The 22,800-nt window shown below is 44.3% G+C and overlaps 1 protein-coding gene and 1 non-coding gene across 3 annotated transcripts in view; one reads left to right on the forward strand and one right to left on the reverse strand.

Annotated features, from left to right (window-relative positions):
* The window catches only part of ZCCHC14 (zinc finger CCHC-type containing 14), an 82,388-nt gene that overhangs the window by 7,160 nt on the left and 52,428 nt on the right, over positions 1-22,800 (forward strand). The window lies entirely within an intron of this gene.
* TRNAV-GAC (transfer RNA valine (anticodon GAC)) lies at positions 3,806-3,883 on the reverse strand. The gene has a single exon. It is a non-coding gene; the product is annotated as a tRNA-Val (tRNA).

Here is a 22,800-nt window from a genome sequence, read left to right on the forward strand (position 1 = left end):
CCCGTATATATTTGGGTTTACTTCTAGACTGCATTAGGTTTTATTGATGTTTCTATCTGGATGACTTCTTTGTCATTGTCATTGGATACTTTTCAGTCTTTATCTTTTTTATCTTTCACTTGTTCTGTGGGTTCCACATACAGTGGAATGCCTAGGAGAGAAGGTTTTTTAGAAAACCTGTGGCTGCTGTGGTGCCTCCCCCAGATTCCTGCTTAAAGGAATCTGGGCGTAGCCTGGGCAGTCCACTGAGATCCTTCATTAGTCCTCTGGCACCACCGATTTTCCTCCTGCTTCTCAGTGTTCGCTTTCAGTTTCTCTTCTGCTTTCCTGCCCTTTTGATGATGTCCTTTCCCTTCTCTTTTTACCTTATAATTCACGATGTTTTCAGCTGTGATTTTGCCACTCACTGATGAATCCAAAACCTGTGTGCCTAAGTCGACCTGAGCTCTAGCGTTGAGGTTCCAGGTAGCTCAGTCGATCCAAGGGTAAGTTTCTCTCTTCCCACCTTGTACCACTCTGCCTTTGTCCTGATACCTCCAGTAAGAAACCCACACCATTCTTAGTTTGCCTGCCTTTTTATCCCTCCAACCAGCTTGTTTCCAAGTCCTAAACATTCTTTCTTTTTTCCATCAACATGGCCACAGCCCAGGTCACTGTTCTGTCTGTCCTTCTTTCTCCCTCAACCTATCCCCACCACAGTTGACATGGTGGTTACACATATGGCACACTTCTGGGTAGATAGACTTAGATTTTGGGTGATTTGCCAGGGAGCCAGAGAATAGATAATATTAGTCCTCAGGGAACAAGCACAATCCTAACCTCATGTAATTCAACGCTCCCCTGAGTCAAGAATGCACACTGGAATGCGAGTGAGTGATGATCTCCTTTTAGAATTAAGCTGATGTCATTGTTTTTTTTAAATGTAATATATATATAGACATATATATATATATTTTTTTTTTGCAGAGACAGAGAGAGAGAGAGGGATAGATAGGGACAGACAGACAGGAACGGAGAGAGATGAGAAGCATCAATCATCAATTTTTCGTTGTGGCACTTTAGTTCATTGATTGCTTTCTCATATGTATCTTGACCAGGGGGCTACAGCAGACCAAGTAACCCCTTGCTCAAGCCAGCAACTTTGGATCCAAGCTAGTGAGCCTTGCTCAAACCAGATGAGCCCGCGCTCAAGCCGGCGACCTTGGGGTCTCGAACCCGGATCCTCCACATCCCAGTCTGACGCTCTATCCACTGCGCCACTGCCTGGTCAGGCAAGCTGATGTTATTGTTTAAAGTCAATAGGAAACAACTTTATAGCTGCTCTATTTCATTTTTGTTGTTTTTTAATTAAGAAACTTTGGTACCGTACTCTTTTTTAGAAATAACTGCAACATATGCAACTTCTGACCTTGACTTGGGTCTAGTCATTTATAACACTTTGTAGTGTCCCTGATTTAGATCTAGTCTACAATAACAACTAGTCTAGCTGGCCCCACTCTTAGCCTCTGAACAGTTTGCATCGTGTCACTGGAATGGTATTGGTCAGATGCCTGTAAGATTCTTATTCTCTGATGTACCAGCATGGTATTCTGCGGCCTTTGTGATCAGTCCGTTGCCTGTTTATATTCACCTCTGTCTGTACTTGCAGTTCTTCATATTCATTGTGTTTTCTCTTTCCCCTGAACCTTTGCAGATTTTGTTTTCTCACATGGGACACCTACTACCTACCTGATGCACCTCAGCCCCGACTTCTTGGCTCATATATACCAAGCCTTCTGTTGCTTCCTTCTGTCTTAGAACTTAGCATACTGCATTATGATAGGTTTCTTTAAATTTCCATCACCAGACTTTGACTTACTGGAGTGCAGAGATTGTCTTTCTCTTTCAATCCTAAAGCCTAGTGGTCCCTGCCACCCAAAAAAGGACTGTGTCCTGAGCATCTGTGAAGACCTAGTGGAAGGGGGAAGGTGTTGGGTATTTATGAAAGGCCATCCTAGTGAAAACATTTTTTTTTTTTTTTTTTGTATTTTTCTGAAGCTGGAAACGGGGAGAGACAGTCAGACAGACTCCCGCATGTGCCCGACAGGGATCCACCCCGTACGCCCACCAGGGGCAGACGCTCTGCCCACCAGGGGGCGGTGCTCTGCCCCTCTGGGGCGTCGCTCTGCCGCAACCAGAGCCACTCTAGCGCCTGGGGCAGAGGCCAAGGAGCCATCCCCAGCGCCTGGGCCATCTTTGCTCCAATGGAGCCTTGGCTGCGGGAGGGGAAGAGAGAGACAGAGAGGAAGGAGTGGGGGGGGGTGGAGAAGCAAATGGGCGCCTCTCCTATGTGCCCTGGCCGGAAATCGAACCCGGGTCCCCCGCACGCCAGGCCGACGCTCTACCGCTGAGCCAACTGGCCAGGGCCACATTTTTTTTCCTTAGTGCCGGTTAGTAACATCTGTTGTCAACTCAGGCTCTTTAACTGCCTTTATCCAATGGCCATTTCTCTTATGCATTTCATAGCTATAGATATTAGTGAATTTTAATATTGATATTCTACTTATTTTGCAAGAGCTGACATACAAACGTTTTCATTGGGAGAACAACTTTGAACATGATAGTTGGGCTTTATACTACCTCATGACAAAACCAATTATGGACAAGGACACCTAGAGCTGGGAAAGGGTGTATCGTCTTCTGATGCTCTGTAGTAGACTGTCTCCTTTGCTATCTATCCATGTGGATTAGGAGTAGTATTTGTAGTTCTAAAAGTAAGACTGTTTGAATTTATTACTTTAATGTTTATGAAATTGTAAGCCTTGGTAAGCCTAGATATTTTAATTTGTTGTAGAATGGCAATAAACTGAATGACTTAATCATCCCAGTTAAAGTTTAATTCATATTTCTTTTATACTTTAAACAGTGATATCAAGATTAATTATAAGAAGGGAGCATTGTCAAGTCATCACCTAATTATTTGGGACTAACGCATAAGAGCTTCAGTAGGTTTACTAAAAAGAAATTATAATATCCTTAGGTTTCTCACTGATTCATAGTCAGTCTAAAACATGTATAGTAGAATTTACTTCTAGAAATATTAAAATCTTGACTAAAAAAATAACTTCAAAAAAGGAAGAGAAGTAATCTGTGGGGAAGAGAAACAATCCCCTTCTCTCCTTTGGGCATTTTATTTTTTATTTTTTTTATTTTTTTACAGAGACAGAGGGAGAGTCAGAGAGAGGGATAGATAGGGACAGACAGACAGGAATGGAGAGATGAGAAGCATCAGTCATTAGTTTTTCGTTGCGCATTGCAACACCTTAATTGTTCTTTGATTGCTTTCTCATATGTGCCTTGACCGCGGGCCTTCAGCAGACCGAGGAACCCCTTGCTCAAGCCAGTGACCTTGGGTTCAAGCTGGTGAGCTTTTGCTCAAACGAGATGAGCCCTTGTTCAAGCTGGAGACCTTGGGGTCTTGAACCTGGGTCTTCCACATCCCAGTCCGACGCTCTATCCACTGCGCCACTGCCAGGTCAGGCTCCTTTGGGCTTTTTTTTTTTTTTTTTTTTGTATTTTTCTGAAGCTGGAAACAGGGAGAGACAGTCAGACAGACTCCCGCATGCACCCGACCTGGCACGCCCACCAGGGGGCGACGCTCTGCCCTTCCGGGGCGTCGCTCTGTTGCGACCAGAGCCACTCTAGCGCCTGGGGCAGCGCCCAGGCCATCTTTGCTCCAAGGAGCCTTGGCTGTGGGAGGGGAAGAGAGAGACAGAGAGGAAGGAGAGGGGGAGGGGTGGAGAAGCAGATGGGCGCTTCTCCTGTGTGCCCTGGCCGGGAATCGAACCCGGGACTTCTGCACGTCAGGCCGACGCTCTACCACTGAGCCAAAAATGCCCAGGGCCTGGGCATTTTTAATAAACTGCAAAAGCTTTAGAAATAATGCCAACAACCTAGCTATAATAAAGTTAATAAAACTGATGAGATGCTTTGAACTTAACTAATATTGAAGTTGTGTGGGAAACACTGTGTGGTGTGTATACTCTACCTGGACACAACAATCAGAATACTGAAAAGAAAATATACTAGAATATTGTTCCTGACTTACGCACCACTTATGAAAGGGTGGATTCTTCTGACTCCAGTTTCCTGATAATTTTCTTGTATGGGTACTGTTGAAAGGCCTGGTATTTCTGAGACTGTTTTCTTGTGTGGGATTTTTGTTTTTCTTTATTTTAAAGACTAGGAATGAAGCTCATAAACCAGTCTACTGTTAATATTTGTATTGGGGAAGCTAATTGACCAATCAAAATGACTTTTTAGAATTACTAATAAAAAAATGAAATAAGAAACAGGTATAGATAACATTTCAAATATTTACTGTGTTCAGAGCACTGTTCTAAGGGATTCAGAGGTATATTCAGTCCTCACAACTCAATGAGTTAGGTTCTACGCTGCTCACAAAAATTAGGCAGTATTTCAAAATGAATGTGAAGCTATATAATATCCCATAATTTTTGTGAGCAGTATATTTTTGTCCCCATTTTGGTAGTGAGAAAACAGGTTAAGTGTGTAATTTGCCAAAGGTGACATTTGTAAGTAGCTATTTTTATGTTTAAAAAAATTTTTCCTACGTCATCAAAAGTGAGAGGAAAAACCTGAAGAATACGAAAGGAGAAGAAAAAGGGAGGCCTTAATTCTGTGTAATTTGTGGAAGTAGGAAGTGTGATGTCATTCATAGCTTTTGTTCGCATTGCCAGCACTCAGCCACTGCTGGGCCTGCTGCTGATTTCTTGTTTGAAATCCATTGTTCTTATGACGTAATTCCTCTCTCCACCACCTTCGTCCCCAATTGTTCATTTTTCATTTTTAATTTATTCAGTAACTTTTAGTTAATAATTCTTAGTAATAAGCTCTCAGTTTTTTTAAAATTTGAAGTTAAAACACATTTTTTGAAATGCACATATTTTAAGTGTACCATTTAAATTTTGATAGATACATAAACCTGTGTAACCAAACCACTATTAAGATACAGAACATGCCCTGGCCGGTTGGCTCAGTGGTAGAGCGTTGGCCTGGCGTGCAGAAGTCCCGGGTTCGATTCCCGGCCAGGGCACACAGGAGAAGCGCCCATTTGCTTCTCCACCCCTCCCCCTCTCCTTCTTCTCTGTCTCTCCCCCTCCCGCAGCCGAGGCTCCATTGGAGCAAAGATGGCCTGGGCGCTGGGGATAGCTCCTTGGCCTCTGCCCCAGGTGCTACAGTGGCTCTGGCCGTGGCAGAGCTACGCCCTGGAGGGACAGAGCATTGCCCCCTGGTGGGCAGAGCATCGCCCCCTGGTGGGCATGCCGGGTGGATCCCGGTCGGGCGCATGCTGGAGTCTGTCTGACTGTCTCTCCGGGTTTCTAGCTTCAGAAAAATACAAAAAAAAAAAAAAAAAAAAAAAAAGATACAGACCATGAACCCTGGCCAGGTAGCTCAGTTGTGGATTCCAATCCCAGTTGGGACACATGCAAGGGTCAACCAATGAATGCATGAATAAGTGGAACAACAAATTGATGTTACTCTCTCTACCCCTTCTCCTTCCTCTCCCCTTCTCTTCCTCCTCCCTTCCCCCCTCTTCCCCTCTCCTCTCTTTCCCCTCCCCCTCCCTCTCTCTCCTTTTTCTTTCTCCCTTCTCCCCATCTCCCCTCTTCTCCATTCTTCTTCCCTTCTCCTCTTTTCCTTTCTCTTTCTCCTTCCCTTCCCACCCTTTCTAAAAACAAGTATGTGTTGAGGTCCTGGTCTAAATCAGGATCACCTTTAAGAAAAGGAATAGAACATTACTGTTGTTACCCCAGAAATTGTCATGCTATTTTCTGGTCAGTTCTTACTTCACCCTCCTCCCAACCCCCTGCTTTTATTGATTGATTGATCCAGTTTTTCCTCACCATTGATTTATTTTGCCTGTTCTAGAATTTCATTTAAGTGTAATCATAGAATTTCATGTTAGTTATTGGCTTGAATTGTGCTTGCCTTCTTGCATTATTTTTAGTGGTTTCTCTAGGGGTTACAGGGGTCCCCAAACTTTTTACACAGGGGGCCAGTTCACTGTCCCTCAAATTATTGGAGGGCCGGACTATAAAAAAAACTATGAACAAATCCCTATGCACACTGCACATATCTTATTTTAAAGTAAAAAAATGGGAACAAATGCAATATTTAAAGAACAAGTAAATTTAAATCAACAAACTGACCAGTATTTCAGTGGGAAGTATGCTCCTCTCACTGACCACCAATGAAAGAGGTGCCCCTTCTGGAAGTGCGGTGGGCCGGATAAATGGCCTCAGGGGGCCGCATGCAGCCTGCGGGCCTGTAGTTTGGGGACCCCTGGGTTACAGTTTATATTCTTAAGTTTTCATAGTCTCTTGACATATACCACCTTACCTAAAATGTAGAATCTTGCAATTGTAACCATTTACCTTCTCTGTCCTTTATGACATGGTTATCAATATGTATTACTTCTACTTATGCTATAAGCCCCACAGTATATAATTTTTTCCTTTAATATGAATGCAGTGTTTTTAAATTAAGGAGAAAAGATAGTCTTTAATACATCTTTACCCACATATGTTCATTTCCAGTGCTTTTCATTCCTTACTGAAGGACCAGTTTGTTACCATATTCCTTCAGTCTGGAAAACTTTTCTTCAGTTGCTTTATTGTTAAAGGGTCTTTTCTCTGGATATGGGATTCTGTGTTTTCACTTTTTTCATTTCAGCATTTAAAGAAGTTGAAACGATCTTGTGGCCATCATTTGTTTTGTTACTCTGCTGAATTAAATATGCATTTTTTCTCTTGACTGGTGTCAGGATTGTCTTTGTGTCTTGGTGGTAGAGCAGCTTGACTGTGGTGTTCAAGGGGTTTCTTTTAAAAAATATTTTTTCATTGACATACAGGTTTCAGGAGCACAGTTCTATAACACATCACCTGTATAGTGTACTGTGTGCTCACCACTCCAAGTCAAGTCTTCTTCCATCACCATTCATCCCCCTTTTACCAAGTGTTTTCTTGAATTTATCTATTTTGGTGTACTATGAACTTATTGGATCTATAAATTTATCTTTTACCAAAATTGGGGAAATTTTAGCCATATTTCATTTCTCCATAGTGGAACCCCAGCTACAGGGATAATGAACCTTTGTATATAATTCCACAGGTCCTGGAAGTTTGGTTTATTATTTTCCCTCAAAAAATTTTTTTTTCAGACTGGATATTTTCTGTCTATCTGTATTGAAATTCACTGTTTTTCTCTTCATTGAAAAACTGCAGTTAAAGCTCAGCCAGATTTTTTTTTGTTCAGAAATAGCATTTTTTCATTTTAGAATTTCCATTAAAATCTTTTATTAAGATTTTTTTTAAAAGCAGTTTTAGGTTTAAAACATTAAGATTAAATATTAAAGTCATCCAAAATTCACAATTTATATTAGAGTTTTTACTCTTGGTGTTGTACATTCTATGGGTTTGGACAAATGTATGAGGACATATATCCGCTATTAAAGTGTCATACAGAGTATTTTCACTGTCCTTAAAATATCTATGCTCTAGGCCCTGGCCAGTTGGCTCAGTGGTAGAGTATCGACCTGGTATGCAGGAGTCCCGGGTTCAATTCCCGGCCAGGGCACACAGGAGAGGCGCCCATCTGCTTCTCCACTCCTCCCCCTCTCCTTCCTCTCTCTCTCTCTCTTCCCCTCCCACAGCCAAGGCTCCATTGGAACAAAGTTGGCCCCAGGTGCTGAGGATGGCTCTATGGCCTCTGCCTCAGGCGCTAGAATGGCTCTGGTTGCAACAGAGCAACAGCCCAGATGGGCAGAGCATCGCCCCCTGGTGGGCATGCCGGGTGGATCCCAGTTGGGCGCGTGTGGGAGTCTGTCTGACTGTTTCCCGGTTTCCAACTTCAGAAAAATTAAAAATTAAAAAAAAAAATCTTTATGCTCTGTTTATTCATCCTGCCCCTTCTCCAAACCCCTGGCAGTCGTTGATTTTTTTTAGTGTCTCTATAGTGTTATCTTTTCCAGAATGTGATGTAGTTGGAATCATTCCTACTTTCACATTGGCTTCATTCACCTAGTAATATGCATCTAATACTCCTCCATGTCTTTTCATGGTTTGACAGCTCATTTTTTTTTTATCACTGAATAATATTCCATTGTCTGGATATATGCAGTTCATTATCTGTTCACCTAGTGCAGGATATCTTGGTTGCTTCCTAAATTTACTTTTTAAATTTTTTCTGTTACCTCCTGAGATACCTTTCTGGTTTATACATTGTGAGGATATTTTCCTTTGTGTTCTTGAGCTTCCTTATAACAGCCACTTAACCCTTTGTGTAGTACGAACATTCATGTATGTCGTCATGCCTCCTGACCATCCAGACTGTGATCGATTTATTTTAAAAATGTGTAAGGCGGCCCTAGCCAGTTAGCTCAGTGGTAGAGCATCAGCCTGGCGTGCAGGAGTCCCGGGTTTGATTACCGGCCAGGGCACACAGGAGAAGCGCCCATCTGCTTCTCCACCCCTCCCTCTCTCCTTCCTCTCTTTCTCTCTCTTCCCCTCCCGCAGCCAAGGCTCCATTGGAGCAAAGTTTGCTCAGGCGCTAGAATGGCTCTGGTTGCAACAGATGGGCAGAGCATCGCCCCCTGGTGGGCGTGCCGGGTGGATCCTGGTCGGGCTCATGCAGGAGTCTGTCTGACTGCCTCCCCGTTTCCAATTTAAGAAAAATACAAAAAAAAATAAATAAATAAATAAATAAAAATGTGTAAGGCAACATTAAAAAAAGGCAAATGTATGTTCTTGTTTTCATAAATTGGTTATCAAACAAACATGATTTTAAGTTAATAAAACTGTAACCGGAACTAATTTTATTTTTTGAAAAACAACTTACTCCCAGGGTCAGCGAGCATGAAAAAAACTCACTACTCAAAGGATTAATACTCTCTGATTCTGGCATGTGGCTTATCTTTTGCTTGGTCTCTTTTTACTTTTTGTAGGATCATGGTTTTTGTTTACGTGTCTAGGAACGATGGATTGCTTCTAGGATTTTGTGAAGGAGACATTGTAGAAACTCTGGATTTTGTTTTGTCTTCCTGGAGAGTATTGATGTTTTGTTTAGCTGGCAGTAAGTGTGGCTGGTCTGGGAACTCCAGAACTATCTTCCCTGTGTTAATTTAATCAGCAGCTGCAATCTCTGTTCAGTTGTTTGGTTTTAGTTTAGCTCCCTGGAGTCTGCCCTAGGCATGCCTATTTCCAGGCTCACTTGGAGATGTGGGCAGAATTTGTATGCAGAATTTGGTGTTCCCTTTTACAGGGAGCTCTCCTTTTTGGAATTTCCCCCTCACTTTCTAGTCACTGTTGTCTGCCAGAATGGTGATTCTGATTTTCAAGTTGTAAGATTGGGGTTCTGTCTGAGCTTCAGCTGTTCCTTTTTCTCATGGGAATGAGTGTGCAGGATATGAAACTCAGTGCAAATCTCTCTTTCCAAGTGTAGACCTCTCTCTAGTTTTGTCCGCTTTGGTTGTGTTCAGTTTATTGTTTTTTATGCTTTGTTCAGCGTTTATGGTTATCTGCATGAAAATTGGTGTGACTCTTCAGCCATTATTGAAAGTAGAATCACCTGCTTTTTATATAATCTGAGTGTTAGTGTAAATATTGAATGTGTTCTATTTCTTTTTTTAAATTTTTTTTATTTACTCATTTTAGAGAGGAGAGAGAGAGACAGAGAGAGAGGAGAGACAGAGAGAGAGAGAAGGGGGGGAGGAGCTGGAAGCATCAACTCCCATATGTGCCTTGACCAGGCAAGCCCAGGGTTTCGAACTGGCGACCTCAGCATTTCCAGGTTGACGCTTTATCCACTGTGCCACCACAGGTCAGGCCAATATGTGTTCTACAACACACTTCTCTCAAGAAGTGTAGCTGTGAAGGAGGGTTTTACACTAACTGACATTTGGCATTATAAAGATTAAGGGTCTACCAGCAATCCCTCTACTGGGTATATACCCCCAAAACTCAAAAACATTGGTATATAAAGACATATGCAGCCCCATGTTCATTGCAGCATTGTTCACAGTGGCCAAGACATGGAAACAATAAAAAAACCCTTCAACAGATGACTGGATAAAGAAGATGTGGTACATATATACTATAGAATACTAAGCCATAAGAAATGACATTGGATCATTTACAACAACATGGATGGACATTGATAACATTATATTGAGTGAAATAAGTAAATCAGAAAAAACTAAGAATTATATGATTCCATACATAGTGGGATATAAAAATGAGACTCAGAGACATGGTCGAGAGTGTGGTGGTTACTGGAGGGGGGGAGGGAAGGGAGAGGGGGGGAGGAGAAGGGCACAAAGAAAACCAGATCGAAGGTGACAGAAGACAGTTTGACTTTGGGTGATGGTTATGCAACATAATTAAATGTCAAGATAACCTGGAGATGTTTTCTCTGAACATATGTACCCTGATTTATTAATGTCACCCCATTAAAATTAATAAAAAGGATTAAGAGTCTCCAGCAGAGGAAAAGAAATGAGCTGGCCTGGTATCTTGAAATTAGAGGGTTGCTTGGAGAATGTGAGACAATTTTAAGGTCTGGCACTTTGTAGGTGCTAAATAATAATAGAAAATCAGGTGTGTGGATGAACTTGGAGGAGTTTTAAAGGGCAGGCTTGGACTCCATTTTTCTTGTAGTTGTGGAGTTCATTTGAACAAATACATTTACTTGTTGGATGTAGAGTCTGATTATATCTACTGTAGGAGGTAAATCTTGAATTTCTTGCACCCAGAGTCTTTTTCTTTCTGTTTATTCCAGTTGTTCATTTTTCTGGCCTGATCTTTCCCTGCATGGCTGACCATAAAAGAGATTTGGTTTCTGACTCTGAGCAGCTTTGCCTTGCTCATAATAGGCATCTAGTTAAGACTCACTGAATGGAATTTGTGGCTCCTGTAAAAAATAAAACCCAAGGGCCTGGTTTCACTGATATTTTCTGGACCTTTGATGTTTCCCACACATTTCTAGTTTATTTCAGTACCTCATCTTCCCCTCCTGGATCGGAGTGTTCTGCAACTGAATTTGTTTCATGGCTAGTATCCCACAGGGATCGTGAAGCAACCATTTTAATGTGCTAACTGCTCTGAATGGTTCATCTCAGGCAGTTGAATATTATACTGGGAACCAAAGTGGTCATTATAGCACAGTTTACTTATTATGGTTAGACAGTGTGCCAGTTTCTCAAAGAAAATCTCAGTATTTAAACATACTTCTGGTCAAAATGTGCACAACAGCAATATTGTGTGTAGTTGTGCACTGTCAAAAGTTCTGGAGGTAAAACTAGCCTACATGAATGCCTCACCTGCCATGCCTTGGGCTGTGACCTTCACAGGATGAAATTCCATTTGAAATTGCATGGTAGAGAAGGCGCATCCGCAGCCTCTGCATCTGAACTTGTTTTTGGTGTGTTGGGAAAACAGCTGTGTTAGGCCTGCTTGCTGGTTTACTGGTTGCAAGCACTTTGCTTCATAAGTGTGTGAGCATTTGGCAGCACCACATGTGCATAGTCTATGTAAGGCTATGGGTGGTTACGCTCAGGTTGGATTTCAGATTGCGGATGGCAAATTATCTGCCTGCCGCTGTGAGGAGTCGTTTTACTGTTCATTTGCTTGCTTCTGTGAGAAGAGGCTTTCCCCTGCCTGTTTGCTTGCCTGCTGTTTGGAGACGTTATTAAACGGGAATGGCCCAGCGCTTTCTGGCTTTGCAGTTTCTCTACTGTCTGCCTGAATCCAATGTGGACTTGCCTGGCCTTGGCCACCAGCATTACACAGTGTTAAACTTTTTTGATATTACATGGTCACGTAATTTAAGTTTTTCATGAAGGGGGAGGGACTGTCTTCTTGAATGTATTGTTATTTTATTTTATTTTATTTTGTATTTTTCTGAAGCTGGAAACGGGGAGAGACAGTCAGACAGACTCCCGCATGCGCCCGACCGGGATCCACCCGGCACGCCCACCAGGGGCGATGCTCTGCCCCTCCGGGGCGTTGCTCTGCCGCTACCAGAGCCACTCTAGCGCCTGGGGCAGAGGCCAAGGAGCCATCCCCAGGGCCCAGGCCATCTTTGCTCCAATGGAGCCTTGGCTGCGGGAGGGGAAGAGAGAGAGACAGAGAGGAAGGAGGGGGGGGGTGGAGAAGCAAATGGGCGCTTCTCCTGTGTGCCCTGGCCGGGAATCGAACCCTGGTCCCCCGCACGCCAGGCCGACGCTCTACCACTGAGCCAGCCGGCCAGGGCCGAATGTATTGTTTTATCGTCAAACATAGTGTTGCCTTCGGAGTTTATGTAGGTTGGGTTGTTTGTTCTTATGTGGTTGTGTTTTTTTTTTTTTCTTCAGAGACAGAGAAAGAGTCAGAGAGAGGGATAGATAGGGACAGACAGACAGGAATGGAGAGTGATGAGAAGCATCAATCATTAGTTTTTCGTTGTGACACCTTAGTTCATTGATTGCTTTCTCATATGTGTCTTGACTGTGGGGCTACAGCAGACTGAATAACCCCTTGCTCAACCCCTTGGGTCCAAGCTGGTGAGCTTTGCTCAAACCAGATGAGCCTGCGCTCAAGCTGGCAACCTTGGGGTCTCGAACCTGGGTCCTCCGCATCCCAGTCTGACACTCTATCCACTGCACCACCGCCTGGTCAGGCTGTGGTGGTGCATTTTATTTCCTGATTTATTGCAAGGCAGAGAGACAGAAAGGGTGAAAGATGAGTAGCATCAACTTGTAGTTGTGGAACTTTAGAAGTTTATTGATTACTTCTCATATGTGCCTTGACTGGGGGCTCTAGTTGGGGCCAGTGACTCCCTTGCTCAAGCCAACGACCATGGGGTCATGTCTATGGTCCCATACTCAAGCTTGCGACCCTGGCACTCAAACTTGTGAGCCCGCTCAAGCCGGCAACCTCGAGATTTCAAACCTGAGTTCTCGGCATCCCAGGTCGATATTCCAGCTACTGTGCCACCACCTGATCAGGTGCCTTTTAAGCTTCTGCTTTTAAAAATGCATCTGTATGACCTGACCAGTGGTGGTGCAGTGGGTAAAGTGTCAACTCAGAATGCTGAGGGTTTCTGGCTCAAAGCCTCATGTCACCCTCTCTAAGCACAAGCTCATCAGCGTGGGGTCACTGGCTTGAGCCGGGGAATCATTCATATGATCCCAAAGCTCTTTGGCTTGATTCCAAAGGTCACTGGTGTGAAAAGCCCAAGGCCACTGGCTTGAACCAGGAGACAAGTGAAGTGGCACTGCCCGGTCAAGGCACATATAGGAAGTAATAGGTACACAACTAAAGTGAAAGCAACTACGAGTTGATGCTTTTCTCTCTCTCCCTTCCTGGCTCTTCCTTCTCTAAAATTATTTTGTGTGTGTGTGTGTGTGTGTGTGTGTGTGTGTGTGTGTGTGTGTGTGTATTTAAAAATAAAAGCATCTGTATGGTTTTTACTTGTGGTTTCTTACTGCTAACATTGTATGTTTCTCTAGCAACCATTGATATCTTTGGGCTCTCCCTCTGCCACCTTAAATTTACAGTCTTATTATTTGCTCTGCTCTAGGAGAATATACCTCGGCCTGTTGGAATTGTGTTTAAATAAAGCTTTGAATGAAGGCTGGGTAGTGTGGCTGTTCAGACAAAAGCCTTTCTTGCACAGATGGCTCGTTGGTTGGACTGTCTTCCAGATACGCAGAAGTTGCCAGTTCCACTCTGGCCAGGGCACATACAGAAACAGATAGATGTTTTTGTCTCTATCCCCGCCCCTTTTCTTTCTTTCTTTTTTTTTAATGAGAGGGGAGGCAGAGAGAGACAGACTTCCACATGCACCCCTACCAGAGTCCACCCGGCTAGCCCACTAGCGGGCGATACACTGCTCATCTGGGGCCCTTGCTCTGTTGCAACCGGAGCCAGTTTTTAGCACCTGAGGTGGAGGCCATGGAGCCATCCTGAGTGCCCGAGGCCAGCTCGCTTAAGCCAGTCGAGCCATGGCTGCAGGAGGGAGGGAGGGAGAGAGAGAGAGAGAGAGAGAGAGAGAGAAAGAAAGAAAGGGAGAGGGGTGGAGAAGCAGATGTTCACTTCTCCTGTGTGCACTGACTGGGAATCGAACATGGGACATCCACATGCCAGGCCAATGCTCTGCCACTGAGCCAACAGATCAGCCCCCCCCTTCCTTCCTTCCTTCCTTCCTTCCTTCCTTCCTTCCTTCCTTCCTTCCTTCCTTCCTTCCTTCCTTCCTTCCTTTCTTTTTTACAGGGACAGAGAGAGAGTCAGAGAGAGGGATAGATAGAGACAGACAGGAACAGAGAGAGATGAGAAGCATCAATCATCACTTTTTTGTTGTGACACCTTAGTTGTTCATTGATTGCTTTCTAATATGTGCCTTGACTGCAGGCCTTCAGCAGACCGAGTAGCCCCTTGCTTGAGCTAGTGACCTTGGGTCCAAGCTGGTGACCTTGGGGTCTCGACCCTGGGTCCTCCGCATCCCAGTTTGATGCTCTATCCACTGTGCCACCGCCTGGTCAGGCCCCCTTCCTTTCTAAGATTAATAAATTAAAAAAACAAAAGCCTTTCTTGCTACCCCCTTGTAATGCTGGTGGTTTAGGCCAGGCAGATTTGCATTGGATTTGGGCAGATGGTAGAGGAACTGCAGAGCCAGAAAGTGTAGGGCCATACCCATTTATTGGAGGCTCACAAAGACAAGCGAGTGAATAAATAAAGAAGGGAAAGAGCTAATAAAGGAAAATTTGCTTTTTGCAGTGAAGGTCAAGGGAGCTGGAAAACTTCACTTTGCAGTGGCGGGAGAGCAATCTGGGAGAAGTGCCCTGGAGGGAAAGCAAGCACCTATAGCCCTACATTGAACACACACGTGGCACTGCCATGTGCTCATGCACTAATCAGGCAAAGTGCTTGCAGCCAGTAAACCAGCGAGCAAGACTAATAGAGCTGTTTTCCCCACAACCCTGCTCCTCATTTGTGTCACCAGCCTGGATAACTGTGGCTGGATAACTGGGAGCATCTGCTATGTAACAGGCTCTGTAAACTTTGCAGGCATCCCCAAACTACGGCCCGCGGGCCACAATGCGGCCCCCTGAGGCCATTTATCTGGCCCCCCCGCACTGCCGGAAGGGACATCTCTTTCATTGGTGGTCAGTGAGAGGAGCACTGTATGTGGCGGCCCTCCAACGGTCTGAGGGACAGTGAACTGGCCCCCTGTGTAAAAAGTTTGGGGACCCCTGCCAGGGACTAGGTACTTTAATCCTTTTACAACCGTAGGAAGTTGATTAAGATGCTGTTTTAAGCCCATTGATAGCTTAGGGGAAGTATTGTCTTTAGTCAACTCAAGGCTTTTGCCTCTTACCTCTAGACTCAAATCCATGTGGTTCTGCACTGCAGAGTCTCTGGAGCAGTTTTTCTGGACCCTTTCAGAGCTGTTGGTACTGGGGTACCACACCCCAGGTTTTGGTTTAATTGGCCTGATTTCTGGTGTCCTGGAAGCTGATTTGTAAAAGCTGCTCAGGTGTGCACAGTTAGGGCTAGAAACTCCTGGTGGTGGAAGCTACACGGTTCTGCAGGCTGCTTGCAGAAGACCTTAGCTTTATAGTCACATTGCTGGTGTTCATCTAGCTAAGTCCTTGGTGCCTTTTGCTGAGGTTTTGAGCAATAATCTTTTATTTTTTTAATGAATAGAGCTCTTGGATAAGAAATATTAAAAGGAATGTTTTGATATGGAAATGGATTTTGGTTAGCATTGGCTTTCACTTGGCCTAAGTCAGCAAATAGCTTTCACTATTAAACGATCTATTTTCTTGTTCTGGTTTTTAGAGACATGTAATTACTATTTTAATAAAATGCTTACAAATCATTCTTTTTGATTTTATGTATTTTTTCCTCCAGTGAGTTAAAAGTATTTAACAGATGTTATTCTTTCCCATGTAGAGATGGGTTACTTGGAAAACAAACTGAAAATATTCAATATATTACTCTGCCTGTAGACACTTTGGAGTTTATGTTCTTACTTGAGGGTACCTGGCCCTGCTGCCTCCTTGGCACTCGTAAGCTTCAGCCAGGAGGGTCTTTCTGTCCAGCTCTTCTTGCCTCCAGGCTCCACCCTTTCTGTTCCTGTGCCTGAAAGGCCCTTCCTGCAGTTCTTGGCTTGACTAGCTCCTTTTCCAGTTAGACTGCAGCTCTGCTATTGTTTCTGAACCACCAAGAATCATGCCCCACCCTTTCCCCTTATTTTCTTTGAAATTATCTTATTTGTTCTCCCATGAGGCCAGCATCTCTCATATCTTGTGTATGGTGCTCAGCACCTCCAACAGCTCCTTTTTTTTTTTTTTTTTTTAAACAGAGACAGATAGGGACAGACAGGAACGGAGAGAGATGAAAAGTATCAATCATCAGTTTTTTGTTGTGGCACTTTAGTTGTTCATTGACTGCTTTCTCATATGTGCCTTGACCGTGGGGCTACAACAGACCAAGTAACCCCTTGCTTAAGCCAGTGACCTTGGGTCCAAACTGGTGAGCCTTGCTCAAACCAGATGAGTTCGTGCTCAAGCTGGCGACCTCAGGGTCTTGAACCTATGTCCTCCGCATCCCAGTTCAACGCTCTATCCACTGCGCCACCGCCTGGTCAGGCTCCAACAGCTCCTTAAGAATGCTCAGGTTGGGCCTGACCAGGTGGTGGTGCAGTGGATAGAGCATTGGACGGGGATGCGGAGGACCCAGGTTCGAGACCCCGAAGTCATCAGCTTGAGTGCGGGTTCATCTGGTTTGAGCAGAGCTCACCAGCTTGGACCCAAGGTCGCTGGCTCGAGCAAGGGGTTACTTGGTCTGCTGTAGCCCCCCCCCCCCCCCCCCCCGTCAAGGCACATATGAGAAAACAATCAATGAATAGCTAAAGAACCGCAATGAAGAATTGATATTTCTCATCTCTCTTCATTCCTGTCTGTCTGTCCCTATCTGTCCCTCTCTCCCATAAGAAAAAACAAAACAAAACAAAAAGAAACAACTGTCTTTCCAGTCCCACCTCTCTCATAAACTGCCAGATGCCATTCATTCTAGCCATGGCTCCCAGAGGATCGATTGTCTTTGCTCCTGGATGGCCCAGGCAGCCTTTCCTCATGCCCTAGTATATTATTCCTCTCTGTCCCTCCCCTCTCTTAAAAAAAAAAAAAGAATGCTCAGGTTGGTAGGGAGCTGCTGGACAGTTGTCAAGAAAATGAGCAGTTTTGGTTTTAGAAGTTGTTCTATTTTACTTTCATATTGTTCATAGCTTATAGAAAGGTACTTACATTCAGACTTTATTTCTAATTTTCTTTTCTAAATTCTAATAGTGATGTTCCTTGCAAGAAAATTGGAAAACAAAAAATAATCCCCCAGCAATGATAAATACTGTTAATATTATGGTGCATTTTATTTTTTTCTTTTTGTATTTTTTTTTTCCTGAAGCTGGAAACGGGGAGGCAGGCAGACAGACATGCGCTCTACTGGGATCCACCCGACATGCCCACCAGGGGGCGATGCTCTGCCCATCCGGGGTGTCGCTCTGTTGCGACCAGAGCCACTCGAGCGCCTGGGGCAGAGGCCAAGGAGCCATCCCCAGCGCCCGGGCCATCTTTTGCTCCAGTGGAGCCTCAGCTGCGGGAGGGGAAGTGAGCGACAGAGAGGAAGGAGAGGGGGAGGGGTGGAGAAGCAGATGGGCGCCTCTCCTGTGTGCCCTGGCCGGGAATCAAACCCGGGACTTCTGCACGCCAGGCCGACGCTCTACCACTGAGCCAACTGGCCAGGGCCACATTTTATTTTTTCAAGGACTGTTTCTGTATACGTGGGGGGAATGGGTTAAAGGAAATAAAGTCAATAATATTGTGACATGATTTGGATTAGATAATTACTAGAATTAGTGAGGTGACCCTATTGTGAGGTATAAAAATGTCAAATCACTATATGGTACACCTGAAACTAATATAATACTGTGTATACCAACTATGCTTAAATTTTAAAAAAGCAAATAAAAATAAATGACCCAGAAAAAAATACTACCTTGTTTCATTTATCTAAGTGTGAGCATTCCTTCTGTCTTATGCTTTCTGGAATTATTTTTAAAAGACTGCATAATAATTATATTTAAGTGTATAGATGTGAATTAATTTATATATTAATCTTGCTGAGTATGTTGTTCATATCATATTATCCCATGTATAAGACGTACCCTTTTCCCAAAAAATTTGGGATCTAAAAACTGGATGCATCATATTACAGTGGTTGTAGATTATTTTACTTGCATTTCCTGCTTTTTTGCACTTGTTTTTGCACTCATTATTGAAGATAGTGATTTGTCGTCTGACACAGATGAGGACAAGCTAATGGATGGGAGTTTTGGCAGTGATGAGGAGTTGTATGAATTTTATAATAAATAAACTTGAGTTCAATAACTTTATGTGATACCTTTTCCCCAAATTTCGGGACCCCAAATTAAGGTGAATCTTATACATGGGGAAATACGGTATTTATTTTTTCTTTTTTTGAAACTAAGATGAGTCTCCTTGCACACATACCTTTGTATCACTGGTTATATTCTTAGGATAGATGCCACTTAGCAGGATTAGTGGACCCAAAGGTACAGATGGTAATGAATGATTGTTACATGTGCCTAGTTGCTGTCAAGACAGTTGTACCAATTTGCACTTGCTAGTTGGGGGATGATGTTGCTCCCTTTTTAACATTTTATGAGCATTGACTCTTTAAGGCAGGGGTCTCAAACTCGCGGCCCGCGGGCCCCACCGAACAATTTTGTGCGGCCCGCAGACTAATCCACGAAGTTCAAAATACTTTGGATAAAATTAAGTAAGCCTAGGGGCCTACTTGTATTTTTCATTTCTCTAGCGTCCTAGCTAGATATTAGCTTAGTTAACAGCAGTTGTGATGCGAACTACAGTTTCTGGTCGTTTTGTGACACTGAGTAAACTGCATGTACGATTGTGCTTGTTGTACTGATTTTTTTTTTTTTGTTTTCAACTGCAGTGAGAAAAGTGTTGCGTAACAGTTGCCTTTTGTAGACCTAGTGCGGCCCGCCGAACAGCTGTGATCTTGCTCTGCAGCCCACATGCTGAGTTGAGTTTGAGACCCCTGCTTTAAGGCATTTTGTCTAACTGTAGTTCAAATAATTAAATAATCTTCAAGCTGTTGGGCGCTAGTTTTAGAATAGGTGATTACTTGTCATGATAGAGTCCTTTTTTTTTTGCATTTTTCTGAAGCTGGAAACAGGGAGAAACAGTCAGACAGACTCCCGCATGCGCCTGACCAGGATCCACCCGGCACGCCCACCATGAAGCGAGACTCTGCCCACCAGGGGGCGACGCTCTGCCCATCCTGGGCGTCGCCATGTTGCGACCAGAGCCACTCTAGCGCCTGAGGCAGAGGCCACAGAACCATCCCCAGCGCCTGGGCCATCTTTGCTCCATTGGAGCCTTGGCTGCGGGAGGGGAAGAGAGAGACAGAGAGGAAGGCGTGGCGGAGGGGTGGAGAAGCAGATGGGCGCTTCTCATGTGTGCCCTGGCCGGGAATCGAACCCGGGTCCTCCGCACGCTAGGGATAGAGTCCATTTTTAAGTGGAATGTCTGTTTAGAAGAGAAGGTACCCCCCCCACACACACACCCAGATTGTAGGGAAGGGGGCATGGATCAAAAACTGGTGGCTGTCTAAAACTCCTCTCTTTGGATTGAATCCGCACCAACTCATGGGATTCTGTAGCTGTATGACTGCTCCCTACTGGTCAGATGACCTTGCAGAAATTCTCGATGAGCATCAGTCCTTACTGTTAAAGTGGAGTTAATGAGTACTGTAGCCATCACATAGATGCATATATATGTAAGCACTTTGAATAAGTAATATGACAAGAACTATACAAAATGTGGTTATAAATATATAATATATTTGTACATTATAAACATATAATAAATTTTTAATTATTTATTCCTTATGTCCTCTTACAAAGTATTTACATCGTAGGCATGCAGTATACACTCTACTTGTTTTTATTTTTTTGTGACAGAGACAGAGAGGGTCAGATAGGGAAATACAGACAGGAAGGGAGAGAGATGAGAAGCATCCGTTCTTCATTGCGACACCTTAGTTCATTTGCTTTCTCATATGTGCCTTGTCTGGGGGGCTACAGCAGAGTGAGTGACCCCCTTGATCAAGCCAGAGACCTTGGGCTCAAGCCAGCGACCTTTAGGCTCAAGCTAGCGACCATGAGGTAATGGCTATGATCTCACACTCAAAGCTAGCAACCCCACACTCAAGCTGGTGAGTCCGTGCTAAGGCTGGTGACTTAGGGGTTTCGAACCTGGGTCATCTGCGTCCCAGTTCGATGCTTTCTCCACTGCATCACCACCTGGTTAGGCTGCACTCTGCTTTTTAAACTTAACTCATATCTTAACAGCCTTTTCGTGTCACTTTTCCTTTTGTGTTCAGCTGCCTAGATTCCATTGGTGCTTGTTTCCAGTCTTTTGCTAGTATATACTTCGCTATAGTGGAAACCTTGTATAGGTGTGATTTTGAATGTGTTTGGGTATGTCTGAGGGTAGATTATTGGACTTTTAACTTCATGTGTGAGGGGAAGGCATACGGTTGTCTGTAGGCATTCCCAAGTGATTTTTTTTTTTTTTGTATTTTTCTGAAGCTGGATACGGGGAGAGACAGTCAGACTCCTGCATGCGCCCGACGGGGATCCACCCGGCACGCCCACCAGGGGCGACGCTCTGCCCACCAGGGGGCGATGCTCTGCCCCTCCGGGGAGTCGCTCTGTTGCGACCAGAGCCACTCTAGCACCTGGGGCAGAGGCCAAGGAGCCATCCCCAGTGCCCGGGCCTTCTTTGCTCCAATGGAGCCTTGGCTGCAGGAGGGGAAGAGAGAAACAGAGAGGAAGGAGAGGGGGAGGGGTGGAGAAGCAGATGGGTGCTTCTCCTGTGTGCCCTGGCCGGGATTCGAACCCGGGACCTCTGCACGCCAGGCTGACGCTCTACCACTGAGCCAACTGGCCAGGGCCCCAAGTGATTCTTGATGGAGGGCCTGCCCACAGAACCATTGCTTTGTTAACAAATGGGCTGTCCTGTTGCTGGCCTACTGCATTCCTTTTGTTTCTTTTCTTATTGCTAATCATTAATTAATTATAGCATCACTAAGATATTGAAACTTGGGTTCCTTAAGAGATTAGCCATCGCTTTACCAGGTTTTACTTTTTTTTTTTATTAAGTGAAGGGTGGCGAGGCAGACAGGCTCCCAACCAAAGCTATTTTAGCTCCTGAGGTAAGGCCACGGAGCCATCATCCTCAGTGCCTAGGACCAACTTGCTCGAGCCATTCGAGCCATGGCTGCAGGAGCAGAAGGGGGGGGGAGGGGGAAGGGTGGAGAAGCAGAGAAGCACATGGGTGCTTCTCCTGTGTGCCTTGATCGGGAATTGAACCTGGGACTTGCACATGCTTGGCCAACGCTCTACCACTGGGCCAACTGGCCAGGGCTAGCAGGTTTTTCTTAAGACCTCCTATACATCACTTACACATTGAACATTTGAGTGCATGCTGCATGCCCTGCTGGGCCTGGCTGGGCATTGTGAGGGCATATATGTAAAGGGTAAGTTTGGGGTAGGGAAAACAATCCTGCATATACTTCCAGTCAGAATTAAGCATTGCATTTGTTTTAGAGGGATTGCGGTGGGAGGGATGAGATAATTAAGGAAGGCCACCTATAGACCTTCTCTGATTTGGGCTAGGTTTGGAGAGTTCTGGTTAGAAAGGTTGCTTTTGCTTTAAAAAACTTACAGCTTATAGTGGAGAAAAGGAATTGGGTGTGGGTAGAGTTTCTGAACTTCAGTACTGTTGAGGTTTTGGCCAAGAAATTCTTTGAGGGCCTGTACAGTGCTCTGTACGATGTTTAGCATCATCCATGACTCCACCCATTAGATGCCAGTAGAGTCCTGCCCCCAATTATAACAACCAAAAATGTCTGCAGACATGGCCATATCCCCTGGGGGCATTGCCCCCAGTTGAGAACTACTGCAAAGTCACAAGAGCTGTTATTTTCTGCCTAATTTTGTAATGGCGGCAAATGCTACGTTACCTGCAAAATTGAAACCGAGCTTCTTTGTGACTGTTAAGTGTCGTTAGGATTAGTGAAAATAAGACTTTATAAATAAAATAAGGATGGAAAACTAGAAGAGTTCTAAAAATTAGGTAAAGTGGTTCAAACTTGATGCAATATAAGAAGCTGCTTGTAGCATCAAAAAGACACTTTTTTCTTCCATGAAAAACACCTGAACTCTAAAGTGCAACTGTGAGGATTTTCCTATCAGTGCTCATTTTTGTAAGACAGTGCTTATGTTAATATATACTATTCAGGTAAAAAAAAAAAGTGAGGAGGGCACTGATGGTTGGAGTGCTTTTGAGTGGTGGTTTCTTGGTACTTTGGTCCAGAAGGGATCACCTTTCCCCATGCCCTCAGTGCCATTTCCCATCTGCAGCTTACTGGCCAACTCTGCTATGCCCTTACACTACCAAAGGCCATGGAAGATCACGCTTTACTTTCTCTGGCCTCTAATTGGAAACATAGCATTTGCTGCCATTTTGAAAACAGGAAGAAACTCACTGTGGTGCTAACAGTGCTTGTGACTTGTCACCAACAGAAATCAGATGTTTTCATATTGCAGTGGATGAGGCATCTTAAGATATCCTTTGTGCTCATTATTACT

Source organism: Saccopteryx bilineata, chromosome 9, assembly GCF_036850765.1.
Source record: "Saccopteryx bilineata isolate mSacBil1 chromosome 9, mSacBil1_pri_phased_curated, whole genome shotgun sequence".
In the NCBI taxonomy this organism is placed as follows: Eukaryota; Metazoa; Chordata; class Mammalia; order Chiroptera; family Emballonuridae; genus Saccopteryx; species Saccopteryx bilineata.